This window comes from Anomaloglossus baeobatrachus, chromosome 8 (assembly GCF_048569485.1).
Source record: "Anomaloglossus baeobatrachus isolate aAnoBae1 chromosome 8, aAnoBae1.hap1, whole genome shotgun sequence".
Classification (NCBI taxonomy): domain Eukaryota; kingdom Metazoa; phylum Chordata; class Amphibia; order Anura; family Aromobatidae; genus Anomaloglossus; species Anomaloglossus baeobatrachus.
The window spans coordinates 244,212,005-244,239,023 of NC_134360.1; the positions used below are offsets into that span (position 1 = coordinate 244,212,005).

The 27,019-nt window shown below is 44.4% G+C and overlaps 1 long non-coding RNA gene across 1 annotated transcript; it reads right to left on the reverse strand.

Annotated features, from left to right (window-relative positions):
• On the reverse strand, positions 1-26,333 carry LOC142248963 (uncharacterized). The gene is made up of 3 exons (XR_012724969.1): positions 26,251-26,333; positions 3,659-3,707; positions 1-118 (listed from the first exon to the last, which is right to left on the reverse strand). It is a non-coding gene; the product is annotated as an uncharacterized LOC142248963 (long non-coding RNA).
• Between the last annotated feature and the right edge of the window lie 686 nt (positions 26,334-27,019).

A 27,019-nucleotide genomic window follows, 5' to 3' on the forward strand; every position in this document is an offset into this window, starting at 1 on the left:
TATTCAGTGGTTGCAGTGACCCGGCATTAGACAGTTTGATTGCCCTCTTGAGTGATGTGCACAATAGCTTTCTGTATGTTCCAATTTCTGACTCCAGAGCTGACAGTGATTTCCACTGCTGTGGAAATGATCAGAAAGCAGAATGTAACTGCAGCCTATTGATTTGGAAATGTAGGACAGGTATTATATCCAGGGTAGCAGCCCTTGTGTCACATATTAGTCTACAGCAGTCGCACCTATCAACAAAGTTTGGAAACTGATTGTGAGGGCGGTGGTGGGCGAGAAGTAAAGCTTGTTAAATTAGAAAATATAAACCACATGTACAAATCCAACTGAATCCTTCCAGTGTGAATCCTACAAAGACCTCAGCATGATGGGACTGCTTTTGTATAGGTCAGTCTTAGGGAAAAGTCACCGTCATCAGTTCTAATGATCAAAACAGACCTAAGCGAAATCAGTAACCAGCTCATTTTATTTAAACATTGCGTTTATCTGATCCGATATCCAATATGGGGCTATTAATATCATGGCCACAAACTCATAAGTAAATCTTCAATATATCCCAGTATGTATACACAGGGCAAAGGGCCATATTCACTAAATAAACTGTTAGGGACGTTTCACATTTGCGCTATTTTGACGGAATCGGGTTCCGTCACTAATGTAGTACAGTTCATTTATTTACAGTGGAAGCGCGACATCATGTGGACACAGGCGGGTACTGCATGACACACACACGCGCCATAGTAACGCGCTTCCAATGTAAATAAATGAACTGTACTACATTAGTGACGGATTCAGTTTGCGTCAAAACAACGCAAGTGTGAAACTAGCCTCAGTGATTTCTAGTACGTCTTTCCAGAAGGATTTCACATTAGGGCAGATACATATCACATCTAGTACATATGGGGTTAGGCTGGAGCCCTATATTAAATAGGAATTCAGGTGTTCTGTGTACTTGATGTAACCCATATAAGTGGACAATCTATGACAACTGCGGAGCCCTCTCTAGAGTTTTCAGCCTCCGACCTTCTTCAGTAGGACCCATTTCATCTTCCCATTTTCCTTTTGAGCGGAATGGATGTTTTGTTCGTACGGAGATGACACCACCAGAAATAAATGAACTAGTAGTCATCCTCAGTATCATGTATTGGGATACACCGTTGTCTACAAGCCCCTCTGCCTGATATGCATGCCGTACCCGGAGGTACTGATACAATTCAGAGACATTCTAAACTCGCTTTGTAATTGTGAAGATTCCTTAATCTTGTCTCCCATTAAATGAGTAAAGGGAGGGAGCACTTTCTCCCCATCTCCTCCGTTGTCTGTCTCTGCGTATATCGCACTGCAGTTGCATAACATGCGAGTGCAGTGCAATATTTCACACGCTCCCCTAGGCTTGTATAGGGGTGCGTGAGTTGAGACTCGCTGCCAAACACAGCATGCTGAGATTGCACCGAGAGCGCGATTGAAAGGGAGAAATAAAAGGAAGGAGGACACTGCCTAATTGATTAACACTGGTGCAAGTCGATTTTTTTTTATCAGATCGCACTCGAACCAAAAAAAAAAAAAAAGAAAAATCGCAAGTGGAAAAGAGCCCTTAGTAGTAGAGTTGTTGTTTTGTTTTTTTTTTTTGCCAGAGGAGACGAGTGGAACAGGCTGCCACGAGAGGTTGTGAGTTCTCCTTCAATGGAAGTCTTTAAAAAGAGGTTGGACGGACATCTGTCTGGGGTGATTTAGTGAATCCTGCTTTGAGCAGGGGGTTGGACCAGATGACCCAGGAGGTCCATTCCAACTCTAATATTCTATTCTTTTCTATTCTGGTATATACTGTATGTCCCCATCCTGGTATATATGTTCCCATCCTGGTATATATGTTCCACATTCTGTTATACATGCCCCCCCTCCTTTTCTGACCTTAAACTTACACTATTCACCAAAAGTTAGGGTGAAATTTCTGGATTATCCTATGATGCCCTCTAACCTCTTCAGGTGAACTTAATGTAACCTCCTCTAATTTTTTGGATGCTCATGTCCATCTGTTCAATGTTTCAGGACTTTTTGCACAACTTCCTGTTCTCTAACAAGGAGCGTAATGGCAAAATTCACTATACGTGTTTGATCCATGAATTGCCCAGTAAATTTCGGGGTTCACTTAGAATTGGTATATAAACAGTTCTCCTCATCGGCTGTTTACATTTTGACATCATGAGACCAAGAAGAAACCCAACAATTGATCAGCAGCACCGCACTGTGAGGCTTCAAGCAGGATGTTCTCAGACGGACGAGGCCACTGCCTGAATCCCATTGAAAACCTGAGTCGACGTGTAGAGGACGCAACTCTGTACCCCAGAACCTCAATGACCTGAGGGCTGCCCTTCAAGAAGAGAGGGATGCCGGCCTCTGCAGACAATAACTCCACTTGTGACCAGCAGGAGACGTTGTTCTCAGCCGGAATTGATGCTCAAAGCCACATGACAAGTTACTGAGACATTGACATTTTTAGGGGATGTAGCCACCACTTTTGTTGTTTTTTGTTTCATTAAATTGTTTCAGATGAGGAAATCACCGCTGCATGCTTCTACTTCTACTTAAATGCCCTACTAAAAACATCACTTTAACGTGATGTATAGCGCTCTCCTTGATGTCTACAACATCATTGGCGGCCATCATTTCTGCTCAGCATGAATCGACTCTTATCTGTGACCAGCACCGAGGCCACTGGTCCCTCATCCAGCGTACACGACACCTGTGCCTGGTGCTGCGGTCAGGTACCTTGCAGATCGTCTAGCCAGCAGACCACGCTGATGTAAATGGTTTTGAATGGTCTGACGTGACACTTGGTGCCTCTCACCTGCCTTAAATGTGTCTGGAGTTGTGTGGCATTCATCATCCGTATCCGAAGGGCATTGTTCACAATGAAGCAGTCATCAGTGTGGGATGTGGACAGAGGACGTCCACTTCTCTGCCTTTCCATGACTCTTCCAGTCTCTCTGTATCTCTGTACAGCCTGCTGGTGACACTTTGTGACGCTCTAAGCTCAGTGACCACTTCCATCTGAGAACCTCCTGCTTGACGCCTCACAACTGGTGATCATTTGTTAGATGTCGTCTTGGTCTCATGATGTCAAAATGTGAAAAGCAGATGAGGACGACTGTTTAATACCAATTCTAGTTGAACCCCAAAATTTATTGGGCAATTGCTAATCAAACACCTGTTGTGAATTTTGCCATTAAGCTCCTTGTTAGAGAACAGCAAGTTGTGCAAAAAGTACTGAAACATTGAACAGTTGGACATGAGCATCCAAATGATTAGAGAAGGTCACATTGAGGTCACCTGAGAAGATCCGAGGGCATTATAGGAGAATACTGAAATTTCACCCGAAAGCCAAATATCCCTAACTTTTTGTGAGTAGCGTATCTCTAGGGTTGCATTTCCTTTATAAATAATGTGTAGTATATATCGTATCATATAGTCATTCTTTTCTAAGAAGCACAACTTCATCTTTACTGGTGGTAACACATGGAGGATTGCTTTCATCTATTACAAACTCCTGTAAGGCCCTGTGCACACAATGAGGTTATGCTACCACCGGCAACATCCAGCAGAAATGTTTCTAATCTGCTGAGAGTAAAAAGACTAATGATGATCCCATTACCATTCAGAAGAAATAATCCGATGTCTGGAAGCCTCTGGCAATGGGGAGACTGCAAGAAAGAAGACATATGAAATGACTATTACAGCGCTACTAATAACTACTGAGTTGTAGAAATATGACAGCAAAGACTCGGTTCAAACAACTGAATAGTAAAAAGAGTGCGAGTATAAAAGGGACCGAACAGCGTGATGGGGACATCGGCACCACAAAACTGAATTCAGCACAGCGGGGAACCGGGGAGCAGCGCAAGAGGATAATAGAGGAATGGTGAACCGACATAATAGAGAGAGGAAGGATGGAGACGAAGGAAGTAAAAGATGCGACAAGCAACTAATAGGGTCTGCGCTCTATAGCAATAATACCGTCAGATGAGGCATAATGCACCCACACTATACTGTCCTCGGTGAGACTAAACCCACCATGTAAAGCACAGGTCTCAAACACGCGGCCTGCAGACCCAGTGACGATCGCAGCTTTAAGCCGCGGGTCAGCGCCAGGCAGGACTTCACTAAAATTGAATCATTTGCGGTGCCGCGCAGAGGAGCTGTTTGCGCTGTACCAAGGGCTGCCTCCTGCCAATCAGATGCAAGGAAGTGACGTCGCTGTATGAAGTCACCTCCTTGCACCTGATTGGCGAGCAGCAGCCGCCATCTCCTCTACCGGGAACACCGCAAATGATCCAATTGTGGTAAAGTCCAGCCACCGACGCCGACACAGACACCCGGTATGGAGCTGCGATCGTCACAGGCAGCAACAAGCAGGTAAGGTACTGTACATGCTCAATAAGGGTTCGGGAGCACTGCGGTCTCCTCGCTGTGTTCTCCCTAGGAAGGGCAGTGACTCTGCAGCATAAATTTACATGCAAGACGCACCTCAGGTCAGATTTCACTGCGGGCCGCACAAGCACAGTGGGTGTGAGATTTTTAGAAATCCCATCCACTCCGCTTGTACTGTACCGCAGCATTTTGGATGAAGCTGAAACATGCTGCCTCCAAAACGCTGCAAACCCTAATCGTGTGCACGTAGCCTAATAAGAGGGAACGGAGGAAAGGTGGAGAATTTTTATTTTTTTTTGCGTAATACTAAAAAGATTGGGCACAATACTACAAAGCACAATACTACAAGGAAGGACACAATACTACAAGGATGGGCACAATACTACAAGGATGGGCACAATACTACAAGGATGGGCACAATACTACAAGGATGGACACAATACTACAAGGATGGACACAATACTACAAGGAAGGACACAATACTACAAGGATGGGCACAATACTACAAGGAGGGGCACAATACTACAAGGAGGGGCACAATACTACAAGGATGGGCACAATACTACAAGGAGGGGCACAATACTACAAGGATGGGCACAATACTACAAGGATGGGCACAATACTACAAGGATGGGCACAATACTACAAGGATGGGCACAATACTACAAGGAAGGGCACAATACTACAAGGATGGGCACAATACTACAAGGATGGGCACAATACTACAAGGATGGACACAATACTACAAGGATGGGCACAATACTACAAGGATGGGCACAATACTACAAGGATGGACACAATACTACAAGGATGGACACAATACTACAAGGATGGACACAATACTACAATGATGGGCACAGTACTACAAGGAAGGACACAATACTGCAAGGATGGGCACAATACTACAAGGATGGACACAATACTACAAGGATGGGCACAATACTACAAGGATGGGCACAATACTACAAGGATGGGCACAATACTACAAGGATGGACACAATACTACAAGGATGGACACAATACTACAAGGAAGGACACAATACTACAAGGATGGGCACAATACTACAAGGATGGACACAATACTACAAGGATGGACACAATACTACAAGGAGGGGCACAATACTACAAGGAGGGGCACAATACTACAAGGATGGGCACAATACTACAAGGATGGGCACAATACTACAAGGATGGGCACAATACTACAAGGATGGACACAATACTACAAGGATGGGCACAATACTACAAGGATGGACACAATACTACAAGGATGGGCACACTACTACAAGGATGGGCACAATACTACAAGGAGGGGCACAATACTACAAGGAGGGGCACAATACTACAGAGCACAATACCACAAGGATGGGCACAAAACTACAGAGCACAATACTACTGGGTACAATACTACAAGGATGAGCACAATACTACAAGGATGAGCACAATACTACAAGGATGAGCACAATACTACAAGGATGAGCACAATACTACAAGGAGGACCACAATACTACAAGGATGAGCACAATACTACAAGGAGGAGCACAATACTACAAGGAGGATCACAATACTACAAGGAGGGGCACAATACTACAAGGAGGGGCACAATACTACAACGAGAATCACAATACTACAAGGAGGGGCACAATTCTACAAGGAGGGGCACAATACTACAAGGAGGGGCACAATACTACAAGGAGGGGCACAATACCACAAGGAGGGGCACAAAACTACATGGAGGGGCACAATACTACATGGAGGGGCACAATACTACATGGAGGGGCACAATACTACAAGGAGGGGCACAATACTACAAGGAGGGGCACAATACTAAAAGGAGGACCACAATACTACAAGGACGGGCACAATACTACAACGAGAATCACAATACTACAAGGGGGGGCACAATACTACAAGGAGGGGCACAATACTACAAGGATGGGCACAATACCACAAGGAGGGGCACAAAACTACTGAGCACAATACTACAAGGAGGGGCACAATACTACAAGGAGGGGCACAATACTACAAGGAGGGGCACAATACTACAAGGAGGGGCACAATACTACAAGGAGGGGCACAATACTACAAGGAGGGGCACAATACTACAAGGAGGATCACAATACTACAAGGAGGGGCACAATACTACATGGAGGGGTCCAATACTACAAGGAGGGGCACAATACCACAAGGAGGAGCACAATACCACAAGGAGGAGCACAATACCACAAGGATGGGCACAATACCACAAGGATGGGCACAATACCACAAGGATGGGCACAATACCACAAGGAGGAGCACAATACCACAAGGAGGGGCACAATACCACAAGGATGGGCACAATACCACAAGGAGGGGCACAATACCACAAGGAGGGGCACAATACCACAAGGAGGGGCACAATACCACAAGGATGGGCACAATACCACAAGGAGGAGCACAATACCACAAGGAGGGGCACAATACCACAAGGATGGGCACAATACCACAAGGATGGGCACAATACCACAAGGATAGGCACAATACCACAAGGATAGGCACAATACCACAAGGATAGGCACAATACCACAAGGATGGGCACAAAACTACAGAACACAATACTACAAGGATGAGCAAAATATTACAAGGATGAGCACAATACTACTGGGCACAATACTGCAAGGATGGGCACAATACTACAGAGCACAATACTACTGGGCACAATACTACAGGGATGGGCACAATACTACAGAGCACAATATTACTGCGTACAATACTACAAGGATAAGCACAGAACTTCAAGGATGGGCACAATACTACTGGGTACAATACTACAAGGATGGGCACAATACTACAAGGATGGGCACAATACTACAAGGATGGGCACAATACTACAGAGCACAATACCACAAGGATGGGCATAATACTACAGGGCACAATACTAGAAGGATGGGCACAATACTACTGCGTACAATACTACAAGGATAAGCACAGAACTTCAAGGATGGGCACAATACTACGGGGTACCATAGTACAAGGATGAGCACAATACTACAAGGACGAGCACAATACTACTGGGCACAATACTACAAGGATGGGCACAATACTACAAGGATGAGGACAATACTACAAGGATGAGCACAATACCACAAGGATCGGCACAATACCACAAGGATGAGGACAATACTACAAGGATGGGCGCAATACTACCTAGCACAATACTACTGGGTACAATACTAAAAGGATGATCAAAATACTACAAGAATGAGCACAATACTACAGGGCACAATACTACAAAGGATGGGCACAATACTACAGAGCACAATACTACAAGGATGGGCACAATACTACAGAGCACAATATTACTGGGTACAATACTACAAGGATGAGCACAATACCACAAGGATGGGCACAAAACTACAGAGCACAATACCACAAGGATGGGCACAATACTACAGAGCACAATATTACTGGGTACAATACTACAAGGATGAACACATAACTAAAAGGATGATCAGAAAACTAAAGGATGGTCACAATACTACTGGGTACAATAGTACAAGGATGAGCACAATACTACAAGGATGAGCACAATACTACAGAGCACAATACCACAAGGATGAGCATAATACTACAGGGTACAATACCACAAGGATGGGCACAAAATTACAAGAATGAGCAAAATATTACAAGGATGAGCACAAAACTACTGGGCATAATACTACAAGGATGGGCACAATACTACCTAGCACAATTCTGGGGAACAGAAACTTGCAGTTCCAGCAAAGGAAATAGATTTTTGATAACAATGAAAGATAATTACCTTTCACAAATGGTACAGGACCCCACAAAAGGGGGAGCACTACTAGACCTTGTACTAACCAATAGGCCAGACCACATATCAAATATACAAGTTGGGCGTTACTTGGGGAATAGTGATCACAAAATAATAAGTTTTCATGTATTCTTTAGTAAGATGTCTAGTAGAGGGGCTACAAGGACACTAAACTTCAGGAAAGCAAATTTTAAACGGTTGAGAGATGATCTTAGTGCAATAAACTGGGATGATGTACTAAGTAATAAAAGTACACAAAGCAAATGGGAGACTTTTATGAGCATCCTGAATAGGGCTTGTGCAGAAAATATACCCTATGGGAACAAACATGCTAGAAATAGGAGGAAACCCCTATGGCTAAATAGAGCTGTAAGGGAAGCAATAAAAGAAAAACAGAAAGCCTTAAAAGAATTAAAGAGGGTAGGTAGTGATGAGGCATTATATAATTATAGAAAATTAAATAAAATATGTAAAAAGCAAATTAAGTTAGCTAAGTTTGAGACAGAGAGACTCATTGCGAGAGAAAGTAAAAATAATCCTAAAATATTCTTTAACTACATAAACAGTAAAAAACTGAAAAGCGATAGTGTTGGCCCCCTTAAAAATAGTCTTGGTGAAATGGTGGAAGGGGATGAGGGTAAAGCCAACCTGCTGAATGACTTTTTTTCTACGTTTTTTATACAAGAAAATGCCATGGCAGATGACATGACCAGTGATACCGTAAATTCACCCTTGATAATTACCTGCTTAACCCAGCAGGAAGTACGCCGCCGCCTCGAAATCACTAAGGTTGACAAATCTCCGGGCCCGGATGGCTACACCCCAGAGTACTACAGGAATTAAGTTCTGTGATAGATAGACCATTATTTTTAATCTTCTCAGATTCCTTAATAACAGGGTCGGTACCGCAGGACTGGCGCATAGCAAATGTGGTGCCAATATTCAAAAAGGGGACAAAAACTGAGCCGGGAAATTATAGGCCGGTAAGTTTAACCTCTACGGTTGGTAAAATCCTTGAGGGTTTCTTGAGAGATGCTATACTGGAGTATCTCAAGAAAAATAACCTTATGACAGAGTATCAACATGGGTTTATGAGGGATCGATCCTGTCAAACTAATTTGATCAGCTTCTATGAAGAGGTAAGTTCAAGCCTGGACCAGGGAAATGCAGTGGATGTTGTGTATATGGACTTTTCAAAAGCTTTTGATACGGTGCCACACAAAAGGTTGGTACATAAAATGAGAATAATGGGGATAGGGGAAAATATGTGTAACTGGGTTAAAAACTGGCTCAGTGATAGGAAACAAAGGGTGGTTATTAATGGTACGTACTCGGACTGGGTCTCAGTTCATAGTGGGGTACCACAGGGGTCAGTATTGGGCCCGCTTCTTTTCAACATATTTATAAATGACCTTGTTGGGGGCATGCGGAGTAGAATTTCAATATTTGCAGATGATACTAAACTCTGCAGGGTAATCAATACAGAGGAGGATAATTTTATATTACAGGGAGATTTATGTAAATTGGAGGATTGGGCTGAGAAGTGGCAATTGAAGTTTAATGTAGATAAATGTAAGGTCATGCACTTGGGTAGAGGAAATAACATTTATGATTATGTACTTAATTGTAGAACACTGGGTAAAACAGACACAGAAAAAGACTTGGGTGTATGGGTGGATGGTAAACTTCACTTTAGTGGACAGTGTCAGGCAGCTGCTGCCAGGGCTAATAAAATAATGGGATGTATTAAAAGAGGTATAAGTGTTCATGAAAAAAATATAGTTCTACCTCTGTACAAGTCACTAGTGCGACCGCACTTAGAATACTGTGTACAATTCTGGTCACCGATATATAAGAAGGACATAGCTGAACTGGAGAGGGTGCAGAGAAGAGCCACCAAGATTATTAGAGGAATGGGGGGGCTGCAATACCAAGACAGGAAAAACGAAGGCTTAGGGGGGATCTAATCACAATGTATAAATATATGAGGGGACAGTACAGAGACCTTTCCAAAGATCTTTTTACACCTAGGCCTGCGACTGGAACACTGGGGCATCCGCTACGTCTTGAGGAAAGAAGGTTTAATCATAATCACAGACGAGGATTCTTTACTGTACGAGCAGTGAGACTATGGAGCTCTCTGCCGCATGATGTTGTAAAGAGTGATTCACTACTAACATTTAAGCAGAGCCTGGACGCCTTTCTTGAAAAATGTAATATTACCAGTTATGTATATTAGATTTTATGACAGGGTATTGATCCATGGAACTAGTCTGATTGCCGGATGTGGAGTCAGGAAGGAAATTTTTTCCCCATTGGAACTTGTTTGCCACATTGGGTTTTTTTTTTTGCCTTCCTCTGGATCAACATGTTAGGCTACGGGTTGAACTAGATGGACTTAGAGTCTCCCTTCAACCTTAAAAAACTATGATACTATGATACAATACTACTGGGTACAATACTAAAAGGATGGGCACAATACTACTGGGTACAATACTACAAGGATGAGCACAATACTACTGGGTACCATAGTACAATATTACAGAGCACAATACTACAAAAATGGGCACAATACTACAGAGACAAACAATATTACTGGGCACAATACCACAAGGATGGGCACAATACCACAAGGATGGGCACAAAACTACAGAGCACAATACTGCAAGGATGGGCACAATACCACAAGGATGGGCACAAAACTACAGAGCACAATACTACAAGGATGAGCAAAATATTACAAGGATGAGCACAGTACTACTGGGCACAATACTACAAGGATGGGCACAATACTACTGGGCACAATACTACAAGGATGGGCACAATACTACTGGGCACAATACTACAAGGATGAGCACAGTACTACTGGGCACAATACTACAAGGATGGGCACAATACTACTGGGCACAATACTACAAGGATGGGCACAATACTACTGGGCACAGTACTACAAGGATGGGCACAATACTACTGGGCACAGTACTACAAGGATAAGCACAATACTACAAGGATGGGCACAATACTACTGGGCACAATACTACAAGGATGAGCACAATACTACTGGGCACAATACTACAAGGATGAGCACAGTACTACTGGGCACAATACTACAAGGATGGGCACAATACTACTGGGCACAATACTACAAGGATAAGCACAATACTACAAGGATGGGCACAATACTACTGGGCACAATACTACAAGGATGAGCACAATACTACTGGGCACAATACTACAAGGATGAGCACAGTACTACTGGGCACAATACTACAAGGATGAGCACAGTACTACTGGGCACAATACTACAAGGATGAGCACAATACTACTGGGCACAATACTACAAGAATGAGCACAATACTACTGGGCACAATACTACAAGGATGGGCACAATACTACTGGGCACAGTACTACAAGGATAAGCACAATACTACAAGGATGGGCACAATACTACTGGGCACAATACTACAAGGATGAGCACAATACTACTGGGCACAATACTACAAGGATGAGCACAGTACTACTGGGCACAATACTACAAGGATGGGCACAATACTACTGGGCACAATACTACAAGGATAAGCACAATACTACAAGGATGGGCACAATACTACAAGGATGGGCACAATACTACTGGGCACAATACTACAAGGATGAGCACAGTACTACTGGGCACAATACTACAAGGATGGGCACAATACTACTGGGCACAATACTACAAGGATGGGCACAATACTACTGGGCACAGTACTACAAGGATGGGCACAATACTACTGGGCACAGTACTACAAGGATAAGCACAATACTACAAGGATGGGCACAATACTACTGGGCACAATACTACAAGGATGAGCACAATACTACTGGGCACAATACTACAAGGATGAGCACAGTACTACTGGGCACAATACTACAAGGATGGGCACAATACTACAAGGATAAGCACAATACTACAAGGATGGGCACAATACTACAAGGATGAGCACAATACTACTGGGCACAATACTACAAGGATGAGCACAATACTACTGGGCACAATACTACAAGGATGAGCACAGTACTACTGGGCACAATACTACAAGGATGAGCACAATACTACTGGGCACAATACTACAAGGATGAGCACAATACTACTGAGCACAATACTACAAGGATGGGCACAATACTACTGGGCACAGTACTACAAGGATAAGCACAATACTACAAGGATGGGCACAATACTACTGGGCACAATACTACAAGGATGAGCACAATACTACTGGGCACAATACTACAAGGATGAGCACAGTACTACTGGGCACAATACTACAAGGATGGGCACAATACTACTGGGCACAATACTACAAGGATAAGCACAATACTACAAGGATGGGCACAATACTACAAGGATGAGAACAATACTACAAGGATGAGAACAATACTACAAGGATGAGAACAATACTACAAGGATAAGCACAATACTACAAGGATAAGCACAATACTACAAGGATGAGCACAATACTACAGAGCACAATATTACTGCGTACAATACTACAAGGATGAGCACAGAACTTCAAGGATGGGCACAATACTACTAGGATGGGCACAATACTACTAGGATGGGCACAATACTACAGGGCACAGTACTACAAGGATGAGCACAATACTACAAGGATAAGCACAATACTACAAGGATGAGAACAATACTACAAGGATGAGAACAATACTACAAGGATGAGAACAATACTACAAGGATAAGCACAATACTACAAGGATAAGCACAATACTACAAGGATGAGCACAATACTACAGAGCACAATATTACTGCGTACAATACTACAAGGATGAGCACAGAACTTCAAGGATGGGCACAATACTACTAGGATGGGCACAATACTACAAGGATGAGCACAATACTACAAGGAGGAGCACAATACTACAAGGATGAGCACAATACTACAAGGATGAGCACAATACTACAAGGAGGAGCACAATACTACAAGGAGGAGCACAATAATACAAGGAGGAGCACAATACTACAATGATGAGCACAATACTACAAGGATGGACACAATACTACAAGGATGAGCACAATACTACAAGGAGGAGCACAATACTACAAGGAGGAGCACAATACTACAAGGAGGAGCACAATAATACAAGGAGGAGCACAATACTACAATGATGAGCACAATACTACAAGGATGAGCACAATACTACAAGGATGAGCACAATACTACAAGGATGGACACAATACTACAAGGAGGAGCACAATACTACAAGGAGGAGCACAATACTACAAGGAGGAGCACAATAATACAAGGATGAGCACAATAATACAAGGATGAGCACAATACTACAAGGAGGAGCACAATACTACAAGGATGAGCACAATACTACAAGGATGAGCACAATACTACAAGGATGGACACAATACTACAAGGAGGAGCACAATACTACAAGGATGAGCACAATACTACAAGGAGGAGCACAATAATACAAGGATGAGCACAATACTACAAGGAGGAGCACAATACTACAAGGATGAGCACAATACTACAAGGAGGAGCACAATAATACAAGAAGGAGCACAATACTACAAGGATGAGCACAATACTACAAGGATGAGCACAATACTACAAGGATGGACACAATACTACAAGGATGAGCACAATACTACAAGGATGAGCACAATACTACAGAGCAGAATATTATAAGGATGGGCACAATACTGCAGAGCAGAATACTACAAGGAGGAGCACAATACTACAAGGATGAGCATAATACTACAGAGCAGAATACTACAAGGATGGGCACAAAACTACGGAGCATAATACTACAAGGATGAGCAAAATATTACAAGGATGAGCACAATACTACTGGGCACAATACTACAAGGATGGGCACAATACCACAAGGATGGGCACAAAACTACAGAGCATAATACTACAAGGATGAGCAAAATATTACAAGGATGAGCACAATACTACTGGGCACAATACTACAAGGATGGGCACAATACTACCTAGCACAATACTACTGGGTACAATACTAAAAGGATGAGCAAAATACTACAAGGATGGGCACAATACTGCAAGGATAAGCACAATACTACAGAGCACAATATTACTGGGTACAATACTACAAGGATGGGCACAATACTACTGGGCACAATACTGCAAGGATGGGCACAATACTACAGAGCACAATATTACTGCTTACAATACTACAAGGATAAGCACAGCACTTCAAGGATGGGCACAATACTACAAGGAGGAGCACAATACTACAAGGAGGAGCACAATACTACAAGGAGGAGCACAATAATACAAGGAGGAGCACAATACTACAATGATGAGCACAATACTACAAGGATGGACACAATACTACAAGGATGAGCACAATACTACAAGGAGGAGCACAATACTACAAGGAGGAGCACAATACTACAAGGAGGAGCACAATAATACAAGGAGGAGCACAATACTACAATGATGAGCACAATACTACAAGGATGAGCACAATACTACAAGGATGGACACAATACTACAAGGAGGAGCACAATACTACAAGGAGGAGCACAATACTACAAGGATGAGCACAATACTACAAGGATGAGCACAATACTACAGAGCAGAATATTATAAGGATGGGCACAATACTGCAGAGCAGAATACTACAAGGAGGAGCACAATACTACAAGGATGAGCATAATACTACAGAGCAGAATACTACAAGGATGGGCACAAAACTACGGAGCATAATACTACAAGGATGAGCAAAATATTACAAGGATGAGCACAATACTACTGGGCACAATACTACAAGGATGGGCACAATACCACAAGGATGGGCACAAAACTACAGAGCATAATACTACAAGGATGAGCAAAATATTACAAGGATGAGCACAATACTACTGGGCACAATACTACAAGGATGGGCACAATACTACCTAGCACAATACTACTGGGTACAATACTAAAAGGATGAGCAAAATACTACAAGGATGGGCACAATACTGCAAGGATAAGCACAATACTACAGAGCACAATATTACTGGGTACAATACTACAAGGATGGGCACAATACTACTGGGCACAATACTGCAAGGATGGGCACAATACTACAGAGCACAATATTACTGCTTACAATACTACAAGGATAAGCACAGCACTTCAAGGATGGGCACAATACTACTGGGTACCATAGTACAAGGATGAGCACAATACTACAAGGACGAGAACAATACTACAAGGATGAGGACAATACTACAAGGATGAGCACAATACTACAAGGATTAGGACAATACTACAAGGATGAGCACAATACTACAGAGCACAATACCACAAGGATCGGCACAATACCACAAGGATGAGGACAATACTACAAGGATGAGCAAAATATTACAAGGATGAGCACAATACTACTGGGCACAATACTACAAGGATGGGCACAATACTACAAGGATGGGCACAATACTACCTAGCACAATACTACTGGGTACAATACTATAAGGATGAGCAAAATACTACAAGGATGGGCACAATACTACAGAGCACAATACTACAAGGATGGGCACAATACTACAGAGCACAATACTACTGGGTACAATACTGCAAGGATGAGCACAATACTACTGGGCACAATACTGCAAGGATAAGCACAATACTACAGAGCACAATATTACTGGGTACAATACTACAAGGATGAGCAAAATACTACAAGGATGGGCACAATACTACAAGGATGGGCACAATACTACAGAGCATAATACTACTGGGTACAATACTACAAGGATGAGGACAATATTACTGGGCACAATACTGCAAGGATGGGCACAATACTACAGAGCACAATATTACTGGGTACAATACTACAAGGATGAACACATAACTAAAAGGATGATCAGAAAACTACAGGATGGTCACAATACTACTGGGTAAAATAGTACAAGGATGAGCACAATACTACAAGGATGAGCACCTTACTACAGGGCACACGGATGGGGGACATTACTTAACTAAACAAAAAAGTGCAGGTTTGTCATAATAAACAAGCAAAAAATGTTAAAAAAAAATTGATCCAAAAAGGTGTAAAAAAAATTTATATATATATATATATATATAGTGAGACTGTGACCGGGGTTGTCTATGACGGCCGGTACGTCTCGCCCCGGTTGTGCTCCCTCCATGTATAGAAAAGCAACTCCACTCCAGGGTTTATTGCTGTTTCCCTGCAGGCTGAATGGAGAGTTAAAAGGAAACAGGAACCGGGGTGTGGGCCCCTAGTGAGAGGGAGTGAACACAACTCCCTAAGCTTCTGCCGAAGAAGCACATGTGAGCCATTTCTGGAATCTGGCTTGTTGGTTCTGGAGGAGGATATTCCGGAAAACGTGTCGTGTGCTGTTTTGGATTTTGTTTGTGCAATAAACTGTGTGCTGAGACCATTGGCGCCTGGATCCCGTGTCTTCTGCCGCGCAGCCGACTACGCTACTTCACAGATGGTGGAGAACGCGGGCAGGCCAGCCTGGTGAGGTGTAGCATCCGTCCTTGGTGACCCAGTAGCGCATGTCCTGGATTCGAGCGGCTACACTACAGCCCAAACCCGGCGGCACCATGGAGGACATACTAAAGCAGCTGGCTCAGGCTAATGCACAGCAACAACAGACCAATGCACACCTGCTCCGGTCGTTGGATCGTCAGCAGCAACAGCACCAGCACTCCTTGCAATTGCAGGAACAAAGGCACCAAGAACAGATGGTCCTCCTGACCAAGTCGATCCGTGCCGGACCGGCAGCAACAACCCCGGGACCGGGTGACGACGGCAGCGTCCGGAAGGCGGTGAGACAAGCGTTGCAAAAGATGACCCCGGGGGATGATGTGGAAGCGTTCCTGGCTGTGTTTGAGCGGGTGGCCGAGCGGGAGAAGCTGCCGACCCCCCAGTGGGCTGAGGTATTGTCGCCCTATCTGACGGGGGAGCCCCAAAAAGCGTACCTGGACCTCTGTACCGAGGACGCCATAGAATATGAGACCCTGAAAGCCGAAATCCTTGCTCGGTTGGGGGTGAATACTTATGTACGGGCTCAGCGGGTAAATCAGTGGTTCTATGAGGAAGTCAAACCCGTACGCTCCCAGGCCTATGACTTGTTGCATCTGGTGAAGAAGTGGTTGCAGCCTGACACACTGAGCCCTGCGCAAATGGTGGAGAGGGTAGTGGTTGATCGCTTTGTGCGCACTTTACCCGTCACCATTCAACGGTGGGTAGGACAGGGCGATCCAAGTACCCTGGACCAATTAGTGTGCCTGGTGGAGCGGCATGTGGCTACGCAGGACTTGATACGGGACACTGAGACTTTGCGTGCCGCCCGTCGGTCCGGCCCCTCCAAGCCTCGGGCTAAGGACCCACCGCTGACACCGGTGCGGGAGTCCGTTACCGTCCCGTCTGAGGCCGCGTCCCGCCGTCCATGAGGTCCGGAAGGCTATGTACCCTAAACGACAACTCGTCAAGGGGGTTTCCTTCCCTATTAGATGTTGGCGGTGCCAGCGGGTGGGACATATGGAAGCCCAGTGTCCACTCACCACGGAGCCCATGGATTGTGGGGTTACCAGGCGGGGTTCAATGTATGCTCAGGCGGTGTGTACCGCGGACCTTGTCTCCCCGGAAACTGAGCCCCACTTGTGCCAAATACAGGTGAATGGATGTCCGGTTACAGGCTTGCTGGATTCCGGAAGCTTAGTGACCCTTGTGCGATCAACCCTAATGACTGAAGTAAAGGCCACAGGACGTACAGTGGGGGTGGTTTGCATACATGGGGACCGCCGAGACTATCCCACGGGGGTTGTCACCATCACAGCACCCTGCGGTCAGGTGCAACATGAGGTGGGACTTATGAACACTCTTCCCTATGACATGATCCTAGGAAGGGATCTGCCGTATTTTTGGACTCTATGGAAGGGGCCTTCTAAGTCCCCTCAGGTATTGGACAGTCCGGGGCCTGAGCCCGACAATCCCGAATCCGGGACGCCTGCCATAGGGGTCCCCATGATAGGGACAGAATGTGAACCCGATAGGTCATCCCTAGAGGTATTGGCAGGAGAGGCTGAGATGGTCGAGCCAATCCCGGAGTTGGAGGCGTCCCCGGATACGTTTGGGACAGCCCAACTCCAGGACCCTACATTAATACATGCCCGGAGTCGGGTGACAGTGGTTGACGGGGTGGCACAGGTGCCCGGTGCCCAGGTAAGGTACCCCCATTTCGCTCTTAAGCAGGACTTGCTCTATCAGGTAGATGAAATACGGGGCGTGGTGGTAGAGCAGTTGGTGGTGCCCCAGCCGTATCGCCGGCGGGTCCTCAACTTGGCTCATACACACCTGATGAGTGGCCACCTAGGGGCCAAGAAAACGCAGGAGCGAATATTGCAAAGGTTCTATTGGCCCGGGGTCTTTGGGGAGGTAAAACGGTTCTGCGAAACCTGCCCGGAGTGTCAGCTTACCGCACCCCTGGCCCACTTTCGCAGTCCGTTGGTACCGTTACCCATTATAGAAGTCCCTTTTGAACGGATAGGGATGGATCTGGTGGGGCCCCTCGTAAAGTCCGCTCGAGGGCACCAACACATCCTAGTGATCGTTGACTATGCCACCCGGTATCCAGAGGCGATACCTCTCAGACATACTGCGGCGAAGCTTATAGCTTGGGAGTTGTTTGCTGTGTTCTGCCGGGTGGGGTTGCCCAAGGAGATCCTTACAGATCAGGGGACCCCATTCATGTCTAAAGTGACCAAAGAGCTATGCCGGCTACTCCAGATCAAGCAGTTGCGTACGTCTGTGTATCATCCTCAACCGGACGGTTTAGTGGAGCGATTTAATAAAACCCTGAAAACCATGCTAAAAAGGGTGATTTCCAAAGACGGGAAAGACTGGGATATGATGCTTCCCTATTTGATGTTTGCCATCCGTGAGGTGCCACAGGCATCCACGGGGTTTTCGCCTTTTGAGTTATTATACGGGCGACATCCCCGGGGATTGTTGGACCTGGCAAAGGAAACATGGGAGCAGGAGTCCACCCCCCATAAAAGTGTGATTGAACACATTTTAGGAATGCAGAACCGCATAAACGCGGTCATGCTAATTGTGAAGGAGCATTTACAGGAGGCTCAGGCGCGCAGAGCGGCCGGTACAATAAACAAGCCACCGTGCGGACCTTTAACCCCGGGGATCGGGTGTTGGTGTTGGTCCCCACGGCAGAGAGTAAATTCCTGGCTCAGTGGCAAGGCCCCTACGAGATAAATGAAAGAATCGGGGCGGTCAACTATAAGGTATTGCAGCCCGGTAGGCGAAAACCTGAACAAATATACCATGTCAACCTGTTAAAACCTTGGCAGGAACGGGAAAGCCTGACCTCCGGAGAGGACGAGCCGGAAGTAAGGATTGGAGAAGCCCTCACCAAGCAACAGAGGCGAGAGGCCAGAAGGCTGGTTCAGCAGAACCCCGATGTCTTCTCCGAACTGCCTGGTAGGACCAGTCTGATACGACATGACATTGTCATCGAGCCTCACCTGAAGGTACGCCTGAAGCCATGCCGGGTGCCGGAGGCTCGAAGACAAGCCATATCAGAGGAAGAGAAGACAATGCTACGCCTGGGGGTCATCGAAAAATCCCGGAGTGAATGGGCTAGTCCCATTGACCTAATACCAAAACCCGATGGCTCCTTAAGGTTCTGCAATGACTTTAGGAGATTGAACGAAATATCCAAGTTCGATCTCTACCCCATGCCCCGGGTGGATGAGCTGATTGATAGGCTGGGACAGGCGCGATATTTCACCACGCTCGACCTGACCAAGGGCTACTGGCAGGTGCCACTGACGGAGTCCGCCAAGGAGAAAACCGCTACTTGGGCTACGTAATAGGCCAAGGAGTGATTAAGCCCCAAATTAACAAAGTTGAGGCGATCCAGAAGTGGCCTAGACCCCTGACCACGAAGCAGGTTAGGGCCTTCCTGGGTATCGTGGGGTACTACAGGAGGTTTGTTAAAAATTTTGCGGGACTATCAGCCCCCTTGACGGACCTTCTCAAAGGCAAGAAGTCCGTTATGGTGCGCTGGACTCCGCAGGCCGAGGACTCCTTCCGGGCCCTGAAGGGGGTCTTGTGCGGACAGCCCGTTCTTGTCAACCCTGATTTCCGGAAGGAGTTCGTAGTACAGACTGACGCCTCTGAGGTCGGCCAGGGGGCAGTGCTGTCTCAGGTGGTTCAGGGGGAGGAACACCCTGTCACCTTCTTAAGTAGGAAGCTCACCCCTCCCGAGCGGAATTATAGCGTAGTGGAGAAGGAGTGCCTGGCGATCAAGTGGGCCTTGGAGTCCCTACGCTATTACCTGCTGGGACGGCAGTTTCGCTTGGTGACTGATGACTCTCCGCTGGTCTGGATGAGGTCCGCCAAGGAACGGAATGCCCGGGTTACCCGGTGGTTCCTTTCTCTACAGAACTTCTGGTTTACGGTTGAACACCGGGCCGGAAGGTTGCAGGGCAACGCTGATGCCTTGTCCCGCGGCCCGTGTTTGATGGCGGTAGTTCAATCCCGCACGCCTGAACTGAGGGGGGGGGTATGTGAGACTGTGAACGGGGTTGTCTATGACGGCCGGTACGTCTCGCCCCGGTTGTGCTCCCTCCATGTATAGAAAGCAACTCCACTCCAGGGTTTATTGCTGTTTCCCTGCAGGCTGAAAGGAGAGTTAAAAGGAAACAGGAACCGGGGTGTGGGCCCCTAGTGTGTGAGGGAGTGAACACAACTCCCTAAGCTTCTGCCGAAGAAGCACATGTGAGCCATTTCTGGAATCTGGCTTGTTGGTTCTGGAGGAGGATATTCCGGAAAACGTGTCGTGTGCTGTTTTGGATTTTGTTTGTGCAATAAACTGTGTGCTGAGACCATTGGCGCCTGGATCCCGTGTCTTCTGCCGCGCAGCCGACCACGCTACCTCACAATATATATATATATATATATATATATATATATATACACACATATATATATACATAATATAAAAAAAAACAAAAAAACATGGAATCATTAAAAATGTCACTTTGTCCTGCAAAGAATGTGGCCCCTCAATTTTTTTTCTCACTATATTTGGACCATACACCCAGCTGAGTTTGAGACCCCTGATTTAAAGAAATGGTGCATCACAGACTGTCGTGTGGCGTTTTTTCACAGGATAGTTGTGTTATGTTAATGATGTCTGACATTTGTCTTAAAGAAAACACATTTTATTATTTGATCATTTCATTATTTTGCTTGTCCTATTTAATACGGAAATTGTGGTAGAATTCTTCAACAATATCTTAGACACAGATATTAAGATAGGACAATCGTCACTAACAATAGTTCAGAGACGTCAGCAAATGTGGTTTCACTAAGGTATTTTTAGGGTAGATCATTTTCTGTTTAAAGTGGCTATTAATGCAGATGGCCAGCAGAGGGCAGCAGCATTCAGCCTATGGCAGCACTACATGGAGGCTGCGCTCACATCAGAGAATGCTCTGGGCACAGAAGCTGGATCACACACTGGCATGATGAATGCCAAAATAGTGTCTGTTTTGCATACATGATGAAAGAATGCTTGAATGTTTGCATTGTATCTAAATAAAAAGTGTGAACAAAGCCTTACCTGAATATGGACAAACTCCGTTGTTTAAAGTGCACATAAATAAGTAGTAAAGGTTCGTTTATACAAACAGACACTCAATGACCATGGATCGGCAACTTGTTTGTCATTTACAAAAGATGACTTCTCCCAATGAACAAGTGCGGTGTTACTTCATCAGGTGAACAAAAGATTTATCAGGTTCCTAGAAATGTTCGGCCACAAAAATCTTTCAGTGTAAAGGTATGTGCACTTTTTTTTCCAGGGGGATTCCCACAGAAACCTGCCTGAAAAACAGCTCACAAACACTCGCTTTCTTGAAAACCACTAGCAGTGTTGAATAGTTAAAAAAAAAAAAACAGTCAGATAAATACCAGGGAAAAAAAAACAACCCACAGAGCGCTAGGAAAAAAAAATAAAAAAAAAATTAAAAGAAATTGTAAGACTAAAATGTCAAAAAAAAAAAAACACAGTAAAATTAAAAAAAATATAATAAATAAATCAAAAACATTAAGAAAGACTTTAGTTTGAGATCACCACCTGAAAAGTACATTGTGTGCACAAACCCCTATGGATCTATTAAAATAACGCAAAACACACACTTCCTAAAGCTTGCATTCCATGCTTTGCACCACCTTTATTGTGTATTTTAGACATTTTTTTCAGACCTTCTTGGCAAGTCGGTTTATCCTAATTAAAATGACTGCAAAATTGTCAAGCAAAATATCCACGTAAATTAAATGCATCAATATTTTGGTGCATTGAAAAGTGTTTGTCACCAGATTTCACATTCAAATTGCTTACTTTAAAGAGGACCAACCACCAGGATTTTGCTGTGTGAGGTGCGGGCGGTGCCATCCCGGCAGTAAGATGCTGAATCCAGTTGTAGAAGATCTGATGCTTGGTAGATGAAATATCTTTAATCAAAGTTGCAGAAATGCCCTGCACTTTGATTAACGGGTGCAACATGGGTGGGTCTTTGTGGGTCTGGTCCTCGGCGTATATTCTTGCTCCTCCTTTGGCTTCCTCCTGGCTTGCCCCCTTTTGTTTATTTGAATATCGTGCTGCCATTGCGGTTTGTTGGCGGCACATGCATGTTGCCACAGTAATTCTGTCTTCATTCAAATATTGTCGGAGTCGGCGCATGCGCAAAGCGTGATCTCCAGCATCATTTCCTTGAAGACAATGCGGTGAAGACTATGAGGGGCAGGGGCGTGTGCACAGATGTTAGAAACAATAAATAAATAAAACTGTGCAGGCGCTGATGCCTCTCGTAGCCTTCTTGACAGTGTCTTCAATAAAATGGCGATGGAGATCCCGGTTTGCGCATGCGCGGACTTCGGCGTCATTTTTATGAAGACAGAATTACTGTGACAATATGGACGTGGTGCCAACAAACAGCAATGGCAGGGCAATATTCAAATAAAGAAAAGGGGGCTAGCCAGGAGGACGCCAAAGGACGAGGAATAAACACCGAACACCTGACCCACAAAGATCTGTAGCCGATGCACCCGTCAATGAAAGTGCAGGGCATTTCTGCATCTTTGATTAAAGATATTTCTTCAACCAAGAATCAGATCGGTCTACAACAGGTATGCCTGGATTCAGCATCTTACTGCCCGTATGGCACTGCCTGGATTCAGCATCTTACTGCCCGTATGGCCCTGCCTGGATTCAGCATCTTACTGCCCGTATGGCACTGCCTGGATTCAGCATCTTACTGCCCGTATGGCACTGCCTGGATTCAGCATCTTACTGCCTGTATGGCACTGCCTGGATTCAGCATCTTACTGCCTGTATGGCACTGCCTTTACTTCATATCACAAATCCTGCTGGTTGGTCTTCTGTAATATATAGATCTCCTACACCTGTTGAGGTTGATGTACCTACTTTGAGAATCAAAGTCAAAATGGCTGTCTAATCGTGATATAAATATAAGCATTTTATCATCCACCTAGAATGAGCGCTGGTGTACTCAGTTCGCCCCCCCCAGCCTGACGGACAGCTGTGCATACTGAGCAGTGAGAGATTTCAGCAGCGAGGAGGACACGGAGGAGCTGTCAATCAGGCTGACCGGGCAGAGATTTGCTTCAATTTACATAAAGGATCATGCAGCCATTCTGATATAGATTTCCATGTAAGTACACCAGTCTCATCAGGTATAAGAGGTCTATTTAATAATGTATATAGTTTTCCATCTAGAACAAGTAGTAGAGTTGGAGCAATAAGATTCTTGCTTCTCTGGTCTTACGTCTAGTCCGGTTCTCTGTTGAAGCCGCAGCAGATCAGTCTGCACGTCTGCGGCTGGCATCCCGGACATGTCTGCCATTTACTAGTCCCCAAGACCTCCACACATCACAGGGTCTAGTAAACGCCAGAGGGCAGTGAAATACTTTTGCTCAACTTTGCTGGCCTGTATATTATAGACAGGATTAGTAAACATGTGTTTGTAAAACATAAAAGATAAGGTGGTAAGATAAGGTGAGGAAACAAAACAAAAAAATGGAGACCTGTCTGCCATTGCAATGTAGGAAAGTGCCCACCAGGATTTTTGTCAATTTTCTCCCATTGGCGCATCTGTGACATGATCGCGGTACACCAATGTGTTACCATGACATCCGGGGGGGGGGTCAGCTGATGACCCCTGTGTCTGACATCCCAGAGCCCCTGTGAAAGCCAGCGTTTAGCGGGCATTCATAGGAGATTGTGATTTTCACTATACATAGCCATGCTGATGCACTGCTATGTACAACACAAGCGATCAGATGATCACAGCTTCAAGTGCCCTATTACAGATCTATGCAGCAAGAAAAGGGTTAAAATCCACTCTGGCGAATAAAATAATAACTTAAGAAAGTGTGATCTTTATTTCTACGTGTTTCCGAGTCACAGCTCCCGCTACTCCGAAACATGCAAAAATAAAGATGACACTATTTTATTCGCTGGAGCGGTTTTTAGCCCTTTTCTTACTGCATCGATCTGCTATCCACCCATGGGGACTGCAGCAGCTGTTAAGACTACATGTGCTTTATAGTGACTGTTCACGACCACTCCAGGTGACCAACCTCCTTTTAATATATTATCTGATCCCTCCCGGATAAAACCCTATTAGCGCCTTTTTTTCCTTTTCAGCTTCTTCACCTAAGGAGACTTTTAAATACAGTAAAAAAACAAAAAAAAATGTGGTTTAAAAATCTTAAAAATACAAACAATGAAAAAACACAAGTTCAATTTGCCCCATTAAAGATATAATTATATATATATATATATATATATATATATATATATATATATATATATATATATATATATATACACACACATATACATATACATACATAAAAATAAATATATATAAATTTGGTATTACTGCATTCGAAAAGTCCAATCAATCAAAATATTAAATAAACTAGAGGCTGATCAATAAACAGTGTGACGAGAAAAAAAAAAACACATTTTTTTGCAGCCACAAAAAAAAAAAACTCACAGCCACAGATCTCGAAAACTGAAAGCATTACAGGTCTCGGAAAAATGGAGACAAAAGCAAAAATGTAGTTTTTTTGTTTTATTTTACAAATTTAAGTAACATTTTAATTAAACATTAAAAAAAAAATAAATAAATGTAAAATTATATATCTATATATATATTATATTTATTTTCTATGCAATTTCAATGCACTTGAAAATGTCCCCCCCCCAGCTTTTTTAGTGTATCACATGATAAAATGAATGGAGTCATTTAAAAAGTAAAATTCGACGTGCAAAACAACAAGCCCTCATACAACTGTGCACAGAACACTAAAAAGAGTTATGATTCCTGGAAGGAGATGAAAATATGAGAACGTAAAATTGCCCAGTCGGGAAGTGGTTGAGCAGGCTTTGCTAGTAATGGACAACCCCTTTTATCTCTTCCTTTACAGGGGAGCCCCATGTGTAACCTACTATACCCCAAATTACTTTGTCTGCTTTTTAATGCACACTTCAGCTCTTCTACGTCCTTCTACCCATTTCCAAACCTTGATGCTTCCCATGATTTTATTTGCCTTGGCAGCAGCTGTCTGGTTGGTAAAGTTACGTTTTCTGTCCGCAGACACCTTTAAATCCCTTTGTCAGTTTTTCCATTTAACATGATCTCAAACATAATTTTCTTTTTACTTTACATGTGTGAAAAATTAAATTAAACTTGTCATTTCTTTGCCTAAACCTGCAACGTCTCCAAGTCTCCTGTAATATATCATGCTCTCTGTTTTGCTACAGAGCACAGGGTTGCAGGTCCTCTGACACAATTGGCTCCCAACCTAAAATCTACAGAAGCCAAATAAAAATCTGTCTCCAAATTGATATGCAGATGAAATGAAAGGGGATTGTTGTGTCACAAGAGGCGGATTACCTATCAGGTTGGTATGAAGCACCAGCTCCCCACCGCTCAGCTGTTATGTGCTCCGGTGCCGGGTAATACGGGACACCACCTAGAATAAGAAGCGCAGGTTATTAAATATTGAGTGTTAGAATTATTACTATTTAAAGTACGCTGCTGGGCAAATCTATGGGGCAAGTGTGGAAAAATGCTGCAAAGCAAAATGCTTCTAAAAAGAGAAAAGTGTTAATTGTTTATTTTTATCAATCAACAAGATGCAAAGTGAAAAAACATAAGAAAAAACTAAATCCCATCATTACTTGGTGACTGTACTTGGTCTTCAAAACAGCATCAATTCTCCTAGATTTCCTTGTACACACCAGGGCAGGGGTCATGAACCTATGGCTCGCCAGGCAGATGTGACTCTTTTGATGGCCGTATCGTGCTCGCAGACAAATCTTCCAGTTTGTAAGACGAACTTTTTTTCCCCAAAACTGGGGGGAAAATGGGGTGAGTCTTACAAACCACATATGGCTTACCGGGGTGGCAGTGTTGGCGAAACTGAGGGCTCGTGGGGTGTTGCGGCAGTGAGCCCACAATAGCCAGCGGACTGGTTTGAATTTCCTGCAGCTGACGAGATCAACTTCAAGAAAATGGCCGCAGAGGCGACGCGTGCACAGATAGGACTCCGGCCATTTTTCTGAAGCACATCACATAAATCTGCACATGCGCTGTGGCCATTTTCTTGAAGTCTATATCGTCAACTGCAGGAGATTCAAAGCAGCCCGCTGGCAGATCAATG